At 34.7% G+C, this 13,826-nt stretch overlaps 1 long non-coding RNA gene across 1 annotated transcript in view; it reads left to right on the top strand.

The window, feature by feature from the left end:
- LOC147917202 (uncharacterized) overlaps positions 1-7,499 on the top strand; it is a 172,309-nt gene extending 164,810 nt beyond the window's left edge. Inside the window, exon 4 of the long non-coding RNA XR_015552070.1 lies at positions 7,447-7,499. This is a non-coding gene — a long non-coding RNA (uncharacterized LOC147917202). The remainder of the gene's footprint in view (positions 1-7,446) is intronic.
- The last annotated feature ends 6,327 nt before the right edge of the window (positions 7,500-13,826 follow it).

Raw genomic sequence — 13,826 nt, 5'->3', positions numbered from 1 at the left:
AGATCTTAGCTATTACTAAATAAAAGTTTTCTAGGACAAGTGTGCACAAATGCTCAGGAAAAGGTTCTTCACTGTGTTCCACTCAGCAGACTCATCTCACTGCTAGGACACTGGCTCTGTTGCTAAGAGTTTGTCTTCCCTGGACACAGCTAGCCTCATCAAGGGGCCCTCCTGGCACCACCTCTCAGGCTCCTAGGAGCACCTGCTGCTCTTTCCTGTCTCACTTTGCTCAGAGTAGGTGCTCAGCCCTTTTAAGTACTACATGCGGGTCTCTGCCCGCTGGCTCTCAGACACCCTTGCTGGCTTGCATGCACATGACCAGCTACAGTTTTCTCCCAACCACAGGGATGGCTTCACACACCTTCCCGGTCAGGCTGTCTTTTCTCCTAATATTGTTTTAGGTCCAACACCTTGTCATTGGTTTCAGTTTGGGGTTTAAACTTTTCCCAGAATGATTGATGGTGTGGAATCCCTTCCTTTCAAGAGAAAACTTTCTCTCACCCTCAAGGGTGTTGTGTGACCCCGTGGCCTTAGCAAGACCATCTTAAAATTCTCCAACATTTATACGTCTCCCCTAACCTGAATTACTTAGCCATGTCCACAATAACCTTGATAGAAGGAAGACCACCTCCCAAAATATGAGCCAGCTTTCTTCCCTGCTTCCACATCTGGCAGAATTTGCTGAAGATTTACTGTGATTTCTTATCCTACACCTCTAGGATTCATCAACCAGTTTGGGAAGTGGTAATTAAAAAAAAAAAAATCAGAAGATCTCTTTTAAGTGAAGAAAGTAACTTCTCGAGCACAAAGAGAAAAAATCCAAAAAGACTATAATTGGTTTATCTCATTTGACATTTTTGAAATGAAAATATACACATGCCATTGTTTAAAACAATTTTTTAAATTACACTTTAAATCTTTGTAGTAAGAGGCTTACTGAACAGATTAATTTACAGATTCTATTCCAGGGAGAGTTTATTTATTGTATTTGGTTTATTTCTGATATATAGCTGTAATAATAAGCCATGCATTATGTTAGATTATTAAAATATCACACTTAGTACCCATTTCTGAAGCATTAGATAGACCCATGTTAATGCCTAGTTTGCCCACTTACTGATTAATTGCATAAAGATATAAATATAATTTTCTCTTGAAAAATTAAAAATCTCATGTACTCGGTTTTTGGATTTATATAATCAATGGTATTTAAAGAAGGTGCTTTGGAATTGTCATAGTATTAAAAAACAGGCTAGGGCCGGCCCTGTGGCTTGGTGGTTAAGTGCGCGCGCTGCAATGTTGGTGGCCCGGGTTCGGATCCCGGGTGCGCATCGAGGCGCCACTTCTCCGTCCATCCTGAGGCCGAGTCCCACATGCAGCAGCTGGAGGGATGTGCAGCTATGACATACAACTATCTACTGGGGCTTTGGGGGGAAAAAATAAAATAAATAAAATCTTTAAAAAAAAAAAAAAAAAACAGGCTAAGCTTTCTACCAATCCAAAGAACATATGGTCTTGGAAGATACCTGTGGGTCTTATTAACACCTATATTCTACCTGAACTGTTTTCTCCTAAGATTTTTTAACATTATTTTTTCTATGCAACTCAATGAGAATATACAATGAATCTGTTCTGTATTTGGAGGACATTTTTTATAGTTCCTCTCTTAAAATACCTAGCTTCCCCTCTCTAAGACTGATTCTTGGACTTGGTAGATAATACAGGTTAAACAATTGGATTCACATCTAGTGAAAATGGTTGCTAGAACATCACCTTCAGAACTCTTCTATTTGCCTACTTCTCAGAATGGTGTCTGAGGATTACTATAAGATTTGCAGTGGACCATCTCTAAAAATTCTGCCTAGCATCATAACAAAGAAGAAAAACACCTTTAGTTTATTCCTTTCTCTAGCTGCGCATTGGAATTCACCATTTTGAATGTACTGACACATCCATCTATTCATCCATCCACTTGTACAATAAACATTGAGTGTCTGTTGTCTTACCTAGCCAATTATCAGTCATATGCAAGCCCAGGTGAAATATATGGCCCACATTTTCCACTTCCCTTATATTCTGGCTACAGGCTCCTTTATCTGAATCTTAAAACATAACCTTCCCTACCCTGTCCTAATCCAAATGTAATTTAAAACTGTTTCTATTAATGATGCCACCATTCTGCTGGGGTACACAGGTTCTTGACCTACAGCTATCCTTGATAATTCCTAAGTACAGTCCAACATATGAAGATAAATCTTGTTGAAATAAGAAAAAAATATATAAGAATATAGGATTCTTATCTAAGGAGATCTTCTAAAAAAATCCTCTATGTACATTTAGCTCTCTAGAAATCCTCCAAATGTCCAGAGGTAATTTGGGAACCTGTTCCTAAACATGTTCTATGAGCTTTTTACAAAATTACTAGTGTGGAGCAAGCCTTTCTCTTTACATTGAAAGCTACATTCTGTGCTAACTGATTAAACTAGTTTTTCTTTCACTTTGCATTTCTCTTCTACCAGTGGCTATAGGGGAGGAAAAAAACTCATATAAAACAAACTCAATATACAAGTACTGATGGACTCAGTAACATTTAGTATTGGCAAATTGCTGAAAATTTGTCAGGTAATGTGATTTTGTTTTCAGTTTATGCCACTGAAAAGTAATGTAATGTCTAATGCCAAGGAAAAAAAAACTACACTCCATAAAACTATATTACTGTATATGGGTTTGGCATTTGAGAAGCAAATGAGAGCAAGTTGCCCTTTTCTATATTTCTTAAACAGTGTGTAAAGTTGTTAGATTATACTGTAACATTTTAAGAAATCTTTTGTGCTATAAGAAAATTGCTTTCAAGAGCATGGCAATGTGTACCAAATGTAAAGCGTATGAATGAGAACTCAAATGGCAATGTGAGCAGGGAGGACCTGGAGCTTGGTTCAGAAAATAGGAGCACCCAATGTTCGATAATTATGTCAACCTGAGATTTTAGTTTCTTGACCAAGAAAAAGAAAAATGGTTAAATTCCAGATACATAAATGCAATTCTTAGTAATGCAGATTTAAATCAAGTACTTAGGGCAATTCTATATTCTTTTTAAATACTGCAAATGCAAATTCTTCAGAGTAAGAAGTTAACTGTTTTATTTAAGAATCTAATATGCTGCTTTGAGAGAGAGGAATGAGAAAATGTTGGGAGTATTTTGGGGTAGCTTTATGGAAGTTCTAGAGAAAATCTAGGTTTTAATTTTTACTGTCATATTCTTCATTAGCTTGAATAGCTTTCTTACCTTCTTGAACCTATTTCCTCATTGGAGATAGTGGGTTAAGATCTTCTCTACATATCTCGCAAGGTTGTTATAAGGATCAAATTAAATGTATATGAGAATGCTTTCTAAGGTATCAGAGTCATGTGTCTCTAAAATCTCATTTCCTCAAACACACATTTGTCTGGACTTACGGCTCAAGGGATGATCTTCACACTTGTTGCCTGACTTTATTTGTGTTAAGGCAGAACAAGCCCTGCAATGAAAGTCAAGCCACGTGGATTCTAGTCCCAGGTCTGACCTAAGTTCATACTGCCAAAACAGCCCAGTAGAAATTGAAAATACCTCTGATTAAATGATAATCAAGACGTGGTTTGACTCAACTCCTCAGGCAAATTTTGAAAGGCAACTCCTGTGTTAACTCAATAAAACTTTCTTCAAGGCTTGTAAAATTCGAAGATGACTTTTAGCAGTTTCTACCAACCACTTGCTAAAAGTGGGTGACCTCATCCCATTGACGAACTCTCGACAGCCGGTATAAACTTGTGAAAAATGATTCAAAACGATGTTTATGTACTTAGGAATACAGCCTTGTGTCATCTCAGGCATGATTTCTAACCATCCTTTCCTTTCTCATTATCAGCCTTTCTTGTTATCAAACTAATGTATGATATTTCTTTTCATCTTTTGCTTTTGTGATCTTTCCTATTTTGTGTGGTCTTTCCGTAGGCAGTTTTTCAGTGATTGATTTCCAGGATTGTAAAATGTTAACTTTCCAGACTGACTTCAGTATTTTCTAAGTTATATCTCAAGAACTCTGTCTTAGATTTAAGTTTATGTTAACAAGTTTTGATAAGAAAAATTAACAAAATTTGAAAGGTATGCTTTTCTTTTCAGCTCTTTTATTTTTTCTATTTATCTCTCTTATAATAATAATAATCTCCTCTTATTTACTAATACTTTTATGATAAATTTTTCATCAAATAAAAATAAACTTTTGGGTGTTTGTTTCTTTTGGTTCCCAATGTTGTCTTTTTTCTGTTGTCTGTTTTAGTATATATAAATTCCCTATATTCTGCTATCTTTAGATTGCCTCATAATATAGTTATAACAGTATATGAATTTAGAGTCCAGTCATATATACAAGGGTAGGGTGGGATTTGTGAAGTAGCCTAGAGTTCTCCATGCCCAACAGTACCAGCAATTCATTTTATTTTATATTTTAAGTATCCAATATATACTGGAAGCATTAGGTACTGCCTGTGACTGGTTGGTCCAGATTTCTACTTGTCTCAAATTGGGATGCTTAATAATTTTTCAGCCATCCAAATATATAGAATTTTATTTTCTTTAGCATCTGATTCTCTTTGAATTTGTTTATTGCTCATATTAAAAAATATCCTTAAACTTTTTAATCACATTTTGTATTGTTTCCAATTTAGTAGTATTCTTCGTACCAACATCTCATAACAGAAAGCAGATACATAATTGAGAAAGGTGCCTTTCTCAGCAGTTCCTTCTCTCAGTAAGCTTTTTTTTTTCCTAATACTTTCAGCTTTCTGTTGGCCTTTTATGTTTTCAAAAGCGTTTCTGCAATTTCTCTGTCACTCTTTGACCTACCGTTAAAGCAAGCATTTATTTCTTTTTGGTTTTTGAGTGAGATGTTTATCTCACCTTATTCAGCTTAACAAAAATCTTCCTGAAGCTTTTCATTATTCATTTTCTTTGTAGAGTTCAATCATTTGTTCTCATTTGTATGTTTCAACTTATGTCGATGCATTGTTAACTTAATTCTTCAGAATCATCCAAAATCTTTTCACCTTTGCCTTGTTTTTTAACCATTTTGGGTGTTTTGTACTTTTGTCATTTGCCTTTTCAGAATTTCATATTATCCTTTTGCCATGTTTCAATTTCATGCTACACTGAAGTTGTGACTCTTCTCAAGTTCCTTTTCTTTTTGTCATTATTTACTTTCCTTTATCTATTCCTGTTCTATTTTCAGCTTTTCATCGTACACCATTCCAAAATTATATGGACATTTGCACCATTGTACAAGTTTTTGTTACCTTTTTCACCTTCTTCTTTGTTCTTGATATGAGTTCTACTGCCACTTTACTTACTGCAGTTATAATTTAGAATTTTTATGGAATTATACTTAATACTTACTAGTTATAACTTCACTTACTTGTAGTTTAATTTCTCACTTATATCTTAAAATCAAATTTTACCTCCATATATTTTATTTCTATTATAATTTACCATATTGTATTCTTTTTATATTTTTTCTAAGACTATTTTAAACTAATTTTACTGTCCTGAAAATTCCCATTTCACTTTTATTTCATTTATATCTCTTCATTTGTTTAACGTGGAACACTTAGCCCCTGATCTTAATGTTATTTCAGATCTTTCTGCTTTGATTCCATCTATTGCTGTCTTTCAAATGACATGATACTAATAAGAATAAACATATTTTAGGTTTGAATCTGTCTAGGTCTTTTATATCTAGAGTATAGATCAATAAAGACCACAGAACTATTTACACTATCAATGCATTAAAAATATTTCCACAAGATAGCCTCTTCATTGCATGTTCCATAATGTTTTATATGTATTTTCTGATCCCTTTACCTGTAAGAAGAATAATTCTGCTAATCACTCAGCCTTCCTGTCACAAGCTAGCAGAGCAAACCTATTGAGGAAGAACTAACATTTATAGCATCAATAGATATTTTCCTCATGAGTATTTTTTAATTAATTATACTCCTCCTGAATGTTTCAATAGGGAGTATCTCCTTTTCCTTAAACCTTGAGATGACAAGGTTGGTTTTCAAAACCACTTTATTGAGTGCATATTTCATGTCAGAATTGTGATGTCATTTATGGAAGAGGAATCAAAAGTTCAAAAAATTCAGGTGGTTCCACATTTGTATCCTAAGTCTTAGCTGCGTAGATGTTTCCTCCTTGAGTGCCTTTCCTTCTCCTTATTATCTTCAATGTTATTTTTAATTATCCTTTGCTTTCATTTATAATTTGCCATCTAGTTATCCCTAACTAATGTATTGTTTGGTTTTGCCTGCTTTTGAATTTTACAAAAAAAAAAAGAATAATCCTGTATGTATTCTTCTATGACTTGCTTCTTTCTCAGAGAAGTAGGTCCAAGATTCATCCATGTCCAGATATGTAGCAATACCAAGGTTGTCTTCACTGCTGTATAGTATTCCAGTGAATGGAAATATATATGTGGCTAGGCCCTCTTCTGATTTCTTTCTTTGGGATAAATTCCCAGAAGTGAGATTGTTAGATCAAAGATAGGCTTATTTGAAAGATTTTTGATATGTGTTGAAAATTTGTCCTCCAAATATTGTACTCTAGTTAAAGTCATTTGAGCTGCTTTTGAGAATGCCCATTTCTTTCCCATCTCACCAACACTATAATTTTGCATTCTTTCTAATTTTTTTCGTGTTAAATTCCAAAGCTATTCCCTTAAGAATTAGTTCATTACAGCGTGGATGAAATTTCCCACAAGAAAATTGTGCATTTAGGCATGAAGATATAATATTAAGGTTGTTGGAAAATTTCTGCCTTTGGGTAAAGCTATTTAGATGTGACCAATGAATCTTCCAGTATCTTTACCGCAAGGAAATTGTTTTCACAAATCTAGTTTTGAGAGATACCAATTTTGTTCAGTTTTAAATCTGTGCATATAAAACTCAATTGCAGTGTGTGACTGGCATCTATTTTCTAGCTAGATCTGCCTTCTGCTTTCCCCTATCACACTTTGACCCTTGTTAAGTAAGTGGCATCTTTCCAGAGGAAATGATTAAATCAGAAGGCTGCTTTGCAATCAGAATCATTCAGAATGAAAGCTTAGCATTCCTGTTAAAGCTAGGAGAAAGGAAAAAAACCTATTGATGATGAACTAATGTTTTGAGGGCAATAGACTTTTTTCTCAAAAACTTTTTTTTGACATATATCTCTCAATCTTATATTTCAAGACTTAAATATATTTCCTCTTCAATTCCCCTTTCTCCATGTAAGATTTGATTATATCCTAAATTGCATTTATTAATCCATTCCTTGTAACTTTGAGCCTGATTTTCAAAAGAGGGTCCAGGTAGTAAGTTCTCTGAAGAAAGAGAATTTGAGAAGACACTGATTTTTCTTTTTCTTGCCCTTCTTAGAAATCTTAGGAAAAAACAAGAAAGGGAGTGTAACAGAAGTAATCAGCTTAGACCTTTCCCCAGGTAAGGATCAAAATGATATTATAGATTTGAATGTTCTGCTTTGACTATTTCATTGAAATTTTCCCTTAATCTATGGTTGACATAACTGAAAAACATCCTCCATGGATAACTCTATTATTTGACTCCTTCTGGCAAGTAGGAAAGGAAAATGGCGAGTGATTCTACCTCTAACCTCTGTGAATTACTTCTCCCAAAGTAATGTAAGGAGTCTTTACATAAAACTGCCACTTTTATTATTTCCATTTAGATAAATAATAAGAGGCCTCAAAAAAATCAAAGAATTATATTCACATTTTAAGTTATTTTGTTATTATTTAACTTTTGATGTACTAGCATTTCATGTGTGGAGAAATCTCCACCAACCCTGAGTTGATCAAATTTGTTGAAGTATAATTTTTCTTTGTAATGTATCCAAGCACCTAGACTAGAACATACAAGGTACTGAATAAATATTTGTTTAATAAATGAAAGAATAATAGAAATTTAAACGATATACTTCAGTTAGGGAAATTAACACATTGGCTCTTATGAATTTCCTCTCAAACTTTCAGTTCTTTGAAACAGGTCCAGTTTAACTACAGAGGACTGTATAATGCTAAACATCCTTTTGCTCTGACTTTTGGACTAAATGGACCAATTCAGCCAGGTCTGGAATTCTGTGATGTATGTATGCCCACTGAGTGATCCTATCCCATTGCAAACTTAGATGCTTAATTCTGATTCTGGCCTCTTCCCTCACAAACTTTGTGATTTTAGACAAGTTACTTATCTTTCTGAGTCCCAGTTTCTCGATCTGTAAAATGAGAATCCCAAGTCTGTGATAAAAATTAAATGATATAACATATGAATTTGTAAAACTCTATAACATAGTGCTTAACACGTAGATGTCCAAAGCATGTTAATTCCTCACCATCAACTGTTAGATAGATCCGTTGTTAATATAGTTTTCCTATGTAGCCAAAACATCTAGTTTGGTTAAAGTCAATGAGGTTACCAAGTGTAAACCTTGTGCTTGGTACAGTGGTGAGACACATAGACCAACGTGGCGTCAGCCCTGCCCGTAAGTGACTGACAGTCTGCAGGTTAGAAAATGGGAAATGGAGAGATACAAATCACTATACTTGTGGCCTAATCTAAGAGTTTATGAAAAGATTTGCAAGTGGGAGTATACTTGAGCTGGAATTGGAAGAATGAGTAAAATAAAGGAGGAAAGCATTTTTGATACAGGAAACTATTTCAAAAAGCATACAGAGGCAGCATTGTGTGGGAGGTCTTTGGGGAGTGGCAAACCAGCAAATATAGCTGGACCATAATGTTTATGAAAGATCTAGAAGGACATTACTCTAGAAGACTGGTTGGTGCCTATGTGAGTTCACAAACTTTTGACTGCAAGTAAAAGAATGCTCAAATTGACTAAAAAAGTAAAGAAATGTATTGGTCAAGTACACTACAGGTAAGAGTTGGTCCAGTGATTAGACAACATGAATTAAAAAAACTTTCTTTACATCTCTCTGCCCTGCCTTCTAGGGTATCAGCTTCCCTTTGGTGAGCTCTCTTTTTTGTCAGAAATGGCTGTCAAGAACAACAAGGTTCCATGCTTTCTCATTTTTGCCCCCTGAGAGCGAGCGAGATCCTCCTAATTCAATGATCAAACAAAGTTATGTGTTTCATCTTGGTTTAGCTGACTTATGTCACATATTCATCCCTGAAACTAGTGTGGTAGCTGGGGAATTCCATTCTTATTGGCTTAGGCCTGATTGAACACTCTCATCCTTAAACCAAAGCTGTGTTAAGGGAGGTAGAATTACACTGATTGTCTAAGGTGAATAAAGGCCTCCCCCTTGGAGTTGTGGGTGAAATCAAGCCTTCCAAATGGCCAGGCTGCTATATGATTGGGAAGGTGAACTAAGATGCTGAGGAAGCAAGAAGCATCATGTGCTCTCCAGAGTCTTAGCAATGAGAGCCTTCATTGTCATATTAAAGAGTTTAGAATTTATTCCACATGTAAAGAGAAACTATCATTTCAAGTGAGCATTTTATCTAGGACTGTATTTAGCTTGTTCGTGGTGGGCTGTCAGGATAGAACTAGGCATGAATGAACTCTTGTCCCTGCTTTCAAGGAAACCACATTGTCATGTCTCTTATATGACCCAAACTATTTTTTGAGGTTATATAAATCCAAACTATAGATCAAGTGTAGGCATTCATCTAGTTTTTTTATGTTTTTAATATGTTGACATTAATGAGATTTTTTTCCTGACATTTTTGGAAATGATAAGAATAATAGCTAACATTTATAGTTATGTTCCACATGCTAAGTTCTGTACATAGATTATGTCATTTAATTTTCCTTCTGAGGTTGGTATTTTCCCACATTTTGCAAACAAGAAAACTGAAGCTTAGGGAAGCTAAATAATTTGCCCAAAGAAGTGGCAGACCCAGGATTCAAAGAGAAGATTTCTGATGGTATAAAATCTATATACTTAACCTCCAAATATGGTGATATTTGATGAAAAATACTACATACTAGGTGTTGTGAATGATCATCAGCCCTACATTTGAAGGAAAAAAAAGTAAAGTGAACCAAAAGCTAAATATGCTTTTGAAGGCTCATGCAGAGGACTTAAGAGAATGTGTCTATCATCTATATGGTTAGTTAGTTTAATTCTCAAGCATAGAGAAATTCCTACTATTGTCTCCAAATACTTAAAAATAAAATTATTTGGATTGAATAAGTAGGGGAGGAGGGGGGAGTGAGACAGGGTGAGGAGATAGGAAGTAGTTTTCTTCTCATTAGTCATTGCTTTCTTTAAAGAGGCCAGGGAGAGCTAGCAAGTGATGTTGGCACATTACTAAATTATTTTGGTTGATGGAAAGTTGGAATTCTGGAAAAACTCCAAGTGGATGTAAGCACTTTAGGGAATTAGATAGGACATGAAATATAACCTAGAATAATGTGAAAAATAATGGATATTGGCAAAAATAGTCTTGAAATCCTTCTGTGCCCTGATGGGCTCTGAGTTTGAAAGCTCCTTTGAGGAAAAATGTTTAGGAGTCATTCTGTCTATCGTGGGCTCTTTGGACTTTATGCCCAGAATATGTCAGCAGTTAAAGCCAGAAATAAGATGCCAGGTGCATTAAGGAAGGGATAGAAAATACTTAAAATGTTATAAATTAATGACATGATCGAACAAATGCAAATTACAGTATCTGGAATAGGATCTCCTATTCCAGTTGCTTCAGCTTGTAGTTGCCGAAGATGTATATTTAGTTTTTATAAGCACGTAAACTTTTAGATAAAAGAAAAACTTTAGAATTTGCCTTTGGTATTTAAACTTGGTAAGGCATAATATATTGGTCAAATTCTCTTAGCTTTTAGAAAGAGAGTGCTATTTCAAACAAAAGGCTTGTATGCTTATAATAAAAAACAAACAAAGATTTACATTTTCTGAAGCTTTGATTTTTCTGGCCAGAAACTCCATGTTTACATGTAGAAGAGGTCCATTAATGTTTAACTGTGCTTCACTTTTCAGTCCAGAAATACTATTAGAGTATTACCCTTATTTTGTATAATATATGTCTCAGTGGAAGTTTCTTTTTTTTTTTTAACTTCTTATGGGTTGCTTTCTTTTTATTTTAAGATTTAAAATATTTTAGTCACCACCTTTTGAGTGATTTTAACTCTACATTCTCAAATTTGAGTGTGTCTATAAGCATAGCCTCTAATAAAATTGCCCTTAGTCCAAATTAGAATCAAGTTGAGCAATATTTTCAGAGACATTTAAAGGTTTAAAGGTTCTGAATTTCATTTTGAACAATTCGTAGTCTCAGATACATGTCTAAATGGTGTGCAAGCATCAAGAAAAAATGGTAGAAATTTGTTGCCTATCCAAAGATTTTGTCAACATGACGTTCAGATAATTGTATGAGTTTCTCTGCCTTCATCTGCATACTTGGCATTGAGCACCCACAGCCTTGCTCTATTATGTAAAGAAAATGACTTCACCATTACCAGGTGTCAATCTGGAGCTTTTTCATGAGTAATAAATTATGTACTGTTAGAGGTCAATATGATAAATTATGTTGCTTTATTTTTAATGAGGGTATAATTCTAAGACCACTAACAAGACTAGTAATCATGCAAGTTGATGTAATGCTAAGTGTAATCAAATGTTACATTTATGGTAGATCATAGCACTAATGTCTCAGTTTATGTCCTTGCTTCCATGTATAGCTGCTATGGTAACAGGAAACTAAAAATACCCAACTATGTAATAAACATATAGCGTGGAGTTGGATTATTTTTTTCATTTGAGTTTTTCAAACGAGTGAATGGATGCTGTCATAGACTAAAAATACTGGTGTCTACTGGCAATAGCCATAAATAAATGTGTTGTTATGACAGAGACCACAGCACCAGAGTCCATAAGCCCACTGAGTTAGGAATTACCCACTTTGGACATTTACCCAGTTACTGGTTTCACAGTCATGAAATCAGTCAAAAGGACACTGCAATCTGATGTGCATGTACATGGCCAGAGACAAAGCAGGGTATCCTTTCATTCAATTTTATTGCTCTTTGGTATATATTTAATTTCTCTCAGGTTTGAGGTCCTACCCCAATAATAAGAAAAATAACAACAATAACAAAAAAACAAAGACCCGTCACTTGTTAAGCACCTACTTGGTGTCACTTGGTTTCTGTGGAAAAATGAAAAGCTGTATAGCATAGTGGTTGAGAGTATTAGCTAGTTTTATAATGTAAATATTGTCTCACAGAAAGCAAATTAGTAGTTGCCTAGAGTTGGGGGTTTGAGGAGAGAGGAGTGGGGAGTGACTGCTAATGGATACAAGCTTTCTTTTCAAAGTGAAGAAAATGTTCTAGAATTAGATAATGGGGACAGCTGCACAATTTTGTGAATATACTAAAAACTACTGCATTGTACACTTAACAAAAAAAAAAGGATCGTCTCATAACCTTTCTGCCTGAGTTCCCTCAACTGTAAAATGGGGATATTAACAGTTTGGATAGTGGGGATAATAAATGATAATGCCTGAAGTGTCTGGCACATGCTAAGTTCTTGATAAATATCATTATTATGCTATGATAATATTTTTAATTCTCACAAAAACACTGCAAGGTAGTTATTATTAGAAAGGGGATTAGCTGACTTAATTAAGACCCATAGCAGGTCTCCAACTCAAATCCACACCTAGCTGATACGTGAGTACAGCTGTTGCTCCTGCATAACATGCAACCAAAGACTAGAAAACAGCGGACCTGCCAGCACCTTTCCACAAATGAACATTTAGGTGCTTAGTGGAGAACATAACTGGTCACTAGCTTGATTTTTCTGTTTTATTTTCTGTAAACAAATATCACATACATTTATTTTAACGGAAAATTTAAACAGACTTTAATAAGATGTTTACAACGTGCTAGGCATTTTTCTAAAAGCTTTATATGGATTAAATTATTGAATCCTTGCGCCACAGAGGGGTTAAATAAATTTCCCAAGATCTCATATGAAGAAAGAGACAAAGGTTGCATTCTTCACCACTATGCTTTAAATAAGTGAAAAGACATTATTTTCCTGGATATGAAGACCCAATATTAATAGGAATCTATAAATTCAGTGCAATCCCAGTATGTATCCCAAGTATACCAATATTTCAGTGGAACTTAACATGATAATTTTAAAATTTATCAAAAAAAGAAATGTTCAAATCTAGAAAACAAAGAAGAACATGGTGAAGCATGACATACAAGATAGCAAAATAGTACTATAAAAACTATAATAATTAAAACATTGCTGACCTAACATGATAACAAGTAGATAACAGTGGCATGATAGAGAGTTAAGAAATAGACCTGTATAATTTTGAAAATCTGACATATGATTAATGTGGCATTTTAAACCATTTCAACTTGTGGGAAAGGGGAATGATGAATTCTTCATTAAATAGCATTGGTTAAATAGCTATAAAATTGGAAAATAATTTCAAGTGCTCACTCACAAGATGTAAAACCAAAATTTTTATGAATTAGGAAAACGAAACATAAAAAAAAAACCCTATAAACAAGTTAGATGAAAATTTTGGGAGGGGGCGAACTCAAGATGGCGGCGTAAGCAGACTCGGAACTCTCCTCCTCCCGTGGACACAGCCAATTTACAACTACTCCTGGAAATATTACCCCTGAGACAGAACTGAAAACTGCATAAGAGGAACTCCTGCAACAACGGACAATCCTAACTGAGGTAGAAGAGGCAGAGACTCCCTTCTGGAGAGAAAAACGCTGCCTTCACAAGCGCAGC

This window comes from Ceratotherium simum, chromosome 4, assembly GCF_057802395.1.
Source record: "Ceratotherium simum simum isolate JZ-2026a chromosome 4, ASM5780239v1, whole genome shotgun sequence".
In the NCBI taxonomy this organism is placed as follows: domain Eukaryota; kingdom Metazoa; phylum Chordata; class Mammalia; order Perissodactyla; family Rhinocerotidae; genus Ceratotherium; species Ceratotherium simum.
The sequence above is the reverse complement of the archived record's forward strand: the minus strand, read 5'-3'. Positions and strand labels throughout refer to the sequence as shown.